Source organism: Lactuca serriola, chromosome 1 (assembly GCF_051521515.1).
Source record: "Lactuca serriola cultivar US96UC23 chromosome 1, Lser_US96UC23_V15, whole genome shotgun sequence".
NCBI classification, from domain to species: Eukaryota; Viridiplantae; Streptophyta; class Magnoliopsida; order Asterales; family Asteraceae; genus Lactuca; species Lactuca serriola.
Genome location: NC_136408.1, coordinates 168,136,456 through 168,141,772, shown reverse-complemented (window position 1 = coordinate 168,141,772; position 5,317 = coordinate 168,136,456). Strand labels below are relative to the sequence as shown.

Here is a 5,317-nt window from a genome sequence, read left to right as displayed (position 1 = left end):
AGTAAGTAAATTAATTAAAACACCGTTCCCTGTGATCGACACCCGACTTACCCAAGCTATATTGTAATCTGACTAGGTACACTGCCTATAAGTGAATAGTTAGTTAAGTTTGTTAGGTTATAAATATTAAAATTAGTGAGTACTTTTGTGCACATCAAGTTTTTGGCGCCGTTGCCGGGGAACGGCTTAGATTATTAGTTTATTTAGTTGCATTAGATTAATCGCCCCTTTTGTGGAATAAAATCTGCAAAAAGGTTAATTGGTTATTTATTTTTGCTAGCTTAGCTTAGTTTATTTTTTTTTATGTTTCTGTCACAGAGTTCACGACGTGAGTTTTAATAAACTCACGGCGTGAAAGCTGAGATTTCAGTTTTTAGTTTTTCTTATTTTAGTCCAGTTTTACGTTTTTAGTTTAGCAAGTTGCAGGAGTTCATGACCAGAGGCTTAAACACACCCTTGGTGCCACCACTTGAAGATCCCGAGTCTGCAATTCACAAGAAAAAGACGCCCTTGTAAGAATTGAAGTCAGCTTTTTCAAGGAAGTCAGGAAAGAAGACAGGAGAGTCAAGTTCATCCGCGAGGCACAAGAGCAATATTGAGCACTTGGATCAGACACCCGTCCAAACCGAGTCCGAATACGATACCGAGCCGGAATTTGAAGAACACACGAGCGAACCCGAGAACGAGCCAAGGAACGAGATGGCAGCAATTGAAGAAATGTCCATGGGAGCTTACAAGAAGCGGATCCGAGAAGATGTGGGTCCCGGTTTAGTCCAACCCGCAATACCTGCCACTGTCACATTCGAGCTGAAGGGACACATATTGACTACCCTGAAGGAAATCCCATTTTTCGGGAAAGATCATGAGGATGCTTTTAAGCATCTTGATGAAGTCAATGACATTGCGGACTACTTCAATGTCCTAAATGTCAACAGAAAAACAGTCTTGCTTAGGATGCTTCCCATCACTTTCAAAGGAGCTGCTAAGGAGTGGTTAAAAGCACTCCCACCGGGTACAATCACCACTTGGGCTCAAATGCGTGATAAATTCTTGGACCAGTTTTGCCCGCCATCCAAGATAGCCAAACTCAAGAAGGCAATAGCCAACTTTGAGCAACAGCCGGGGGAGTCACTATACGAAGCATGGGAGCGGTACAAGGGCTTGCTCAGAAATTGCCCTCAACATGACCTAAATGTGCAGCAAGAGATGTCAATCTTTTATGATGGGGTCAATGTGATGACAAGACAACTCCTTGATTCTCAAGGACCGTTGACAAAGAAAAATCCAAGGGAGGTCAAGGAGCTAATTGAAGAATTCGCGAATCATTCTCACGAATATCACAACCCGAGGCAAGAAGGAATCCTTGACGGGCATGGTTATCTACAACTCACGACGTGAATTTCTTACTATTCACTACGTGAATTTATGGATATCAGCAACTATATAAATCCTTAACCATTACGAATAGAGGCACCCTTGGGCAGAAGGAAGGAGTTCTACAAGACGATTTGGAGCGAAAGAAAGGTACTGGAAGAAGGTTTTCAACATCAAAAAGCATAAAGGTTTATATTTTGGTTAAATAAGAACATGTCTTTCATTATTTTTAGCCGTGTTGGTTTAGTTGCTATGATGAGCAGCTGAATCTAGCTACTCCTGTTTAGCTAGATGAAGCTTTAAACTTATGAATAGTTATATGTTTATAGATTAAGTTTAGTTGGTAAAAATTGCTTGTGTTTGATTTGTATAACCTAGCATGCTACTGTTTGTTTATCTAATTGCTTGATTGCATGTTCTGTGTAGCTTAGTGACCATTAAACTGCATGAACCTGTTTACCAAATGATTTAGTGAACATTGAATTGTTAGAGCAAGGATTGACCAATCTTAGTTAGTAATTAGAATAAATAAAGCTTAGTTGTGCTAGAGAACGTGTATTGTGATCATAATTGCGTTTATATAACAAATCTTACATAGCATATTTACATTCATAATTAGTTCTGTGTTAATTATGTGTGAACACACATGGTTTGACATGAATTAGTTAATTATTGGTAAAGTTAGAACTAAATTACTAATACAACTAAAAACCAACTTAATAATCCGTAATCATTAGTTAGCCATAAGGGAGAAGTGGATTCAAACTAAACAAGAGTGTGTGTTTTTAATTATTGAATTTGAATTTAAGTTCATCTGATCTTGTAAAATCAGGTAAAACCCCCTTTAAACTTGTTAAAAATTAGGTTAATTTAATAGTAAGTAAATTAATTAGTAACACCGTTCCCTGTGATCGACACCCGACTGACCCAAGCTATACTGTAATCTGACTAGGTACACTACCTATAAGTGCATAGTTAGTTAATTTTGTTAGGTTATAAATATTAAAATTAGTGAGTACTTTTGTGCACATCAAGGCAAGATGGAATCCAAGGCGGAGGAGGGGCCCAAACTGAAGAAATAGCAGCGGTCATGGCCATGCTGAATAATATGGACCGCAGGATAACACAGATGGACCAGTCGATATATGCCATAAGAGTGGGTTGTGAGAGATGCAATGGTCCACACTTTACAAAGGACTGCAATGTAGATGAATATGGGAACAGAAAGGTTCAAGTGTGCTACTCTAGTGGGGATAAGTTTGATGAGGACTGGAGGAAACCGAAGAAGGAGTGGCTGCCATATGAGGAGTATAAGAAGCAAAAAGAAGAGAAGTATAGGAAGACAGGTCGAGGCCTTTATCAAAAGGAGCAGCCACCAGCCGAGAAGAAACCCGACCTAGAGACCATTTTAATGAAATTTATGGAAGCTTCGGAAAAGAGACACGATGCCACTAATTCTGCCATTCTAGAACAACAAACTTTGATAAAGAACCAGCAAGCCTCCATCCATAACCTTGAAGTACAATTTGGTCAACTAGCCACTCTAGTTCATGAGAAGTTATCCCCGAAAAATACCGAAACGAAGACCCAATCTCATGTAATGGCCATAGACACCGAAGAAGAAGCCATCTCGGAGTTCCTGGAAGCATTGGAAGAAGAACCACAGAAGCCCGATCAAAAGATGAAGAAGATCAAGCTCGAAAATCATGAAGCTGCTGAGTTCTAGAATTCACGACGTGAACCTTATATGTTCACGACGTGGGCCCGTCATGAACAACAAAATTCTACAGTTAGTTCGGTTTATCAGCCGCCTTTGCCTTTTCCTTCCCAAGCTACCCTTAGTCCACTGGAGTGAGAGCATAGAGAGTTTGTCAATCATGTGAAGGGGATCCCGATTAATACTCCCTTTGTCGAGTCCTTATCCAAAACACCCGAGCATAAAAAATTACTGCAAGATTTGATAGACACTCGCAAGCAATTAAGGAAGCAGTCTAAGGTGGTTTTAAGTGAACAAAGCTCAAAAGCTGTGCTGAGGAGACACCAGAGAAGATGGGGGATCCTGGACGTCTCACTCTTCCGTGTGAGTTTGGTAATAAATTGAAGGTTAATACTTTAGCTGATTCTGGGGCTAGCATTAATTTGATGCCTTTTTCATTTTATAAAAAGTTGGAAATTCAGAAGATGAAGGCTACAAAAATGATGATTCACATGGCGAACCGTTCAGTGACACAACCCCGGGGCATAGTGGAGGATATTTTGGTAAAAATTGGAAAATTTGTTTTTCCAATAGATTTTGTAGTAATGGATATGAAGGAAGATCCCGATGTTCCAATTATCCTTGGCCGGCCATTGCTTAACACTGCTGGAGCTCTTGTTGATATCCGCGAGTCTAAGCTCACCTTGAGAGTTGGAGATGAAAAAGAAGTTTTTGGGATAGAAGATGGCTTCCCAAAGGAACATGTTCAAGAAGAGGTGTTCACAATTAACAAAGACAATGAACTAGAAGAATTGGAGAAGCTTATGGAAGAAGAGATCAAGGCAGTTCATCAAGTCAAAAGAACAAAACCTAGAGCATCTGTTCCATTTTTGGTTGAAGTCATAGCTTACAAAAGTCCACCTTCTTGGGTGAGCAAAGAGGATGAGGAGATGACAAGTGATGAAGAGGAGGTCACTTCAAGAGTGACAAAGCCGGTGGTGAAAGTGGAGGAGGATGCGATGAGGTGCAAGGAAGAAACTAAGGGCACAAAACGCAAGCTTGAAGAAGAGGAGAAAGTTAAAAAGAAAATTCAAAGAAGGCATATAAAAGGCGAGTTCAAGCTTACAAGAGCCGATTCAAGGAACAAAAGATCCTAGTGGTGGATTCTTCCGAGGACTCAACGTAGGAGGCACGGAGTCCAGCTCAAGACTCCAAAAAAAAGAAGCGCTTCTCGGGAGGCAACCCGAGTTTGGTTTGAAAAAAAAATTCTTTTTCTTTTTGCATTTTAGTTTTAAAAACTTAGATCAAGTCATCCAACTCTATTAGAACAAATTGTAGGGACCTTAAAACGGAAGTAGTAATAATTGAGAACTTAGTTCAAAGTCAAAAGTTGATTTTCCAGACATAATTCACGACGTGAATAGTTAGCCGTTCACGATGTGAATTGTGAATGAACCGGACACATAATCCATGATATGGCTTAACCCATTAGACTGGCAAGCCCAAGATCAGTCCGTGAGTACATGGCCCAAACTTAAGCCCAGACACTATTCACGACGTGAATTTTTAAAAGTACGGGACCACATAATAAGTCCCTGGAAACCAGTAAACCCTTTCAATTGTTTATTGTTCACGAAGTGGAAGCAGAAATTGGTCCCCCCCCCTTGGTCCCCATTGCTGCGATTTTAGCCGACAAATCCACTAATCTTCCTTGTGCTTACGTAATACTTCCAACAAAGGTACTAATTATTGATTATTAAGTTTAATTTTTGCTCTAGTAGAGGAACTTAGGGTTAGGGTTTGTTAAATGAAGAAATTAATTCTTTACAGTTCGTAATAACCTTTGAATGTTCATGCTAAGTGTTTGGAAGTAGTATAGGAGTAAAACCCAAGGATATTTTGACTGGATTTCTCCCCGATGGGTACGATTCTGCCTTCTACGGTTGCGAACTCACGACGTGAATCTTACATGATTCACGACGTGAATTCTGGGGCTGAACAAAATTCATTTTTCTTCTATGTTTAATTTGTGGATATTTGTTTTGGCTGTTTTTCCGTGTTTTTGCAGGAATGGCTCCAAGAAGAGAGGTTCCAGCTGGGGTTGCGGGTTTGCACCCTTTTTACAATTTTCCCGCAACAACGGCCCGTGATGTTTTGACCCGTTGGAACAACAGATTGGGGTGGCTTTACAACAGGGAAATTGCAGTTGCTCCAACAGTCAATTGGACAAGATTGAAGGAAGTAGGG

The 5,317-nt window shown here is 40.1% G+C and overlaps 1 non-coding gene across 1 annotated transcript; it reads right to left on the bottom strand.

Annotated features, from left to right (window-relative positions):
• Positions 1-1,083: 1,083 nt before the first annotated feature.
• Positions 1,084-1,190, bottom strand: LOC145080661 (small nucleolar RNA R71). The gene has a single exon (XR_013695254.1). It is a non-coding gene; the product is annotated as a small nucleolar RNA R71 (small nucleolar RNA).
• Positions 1,191-5,317: the final 4,127 nt, after the last annotated feature.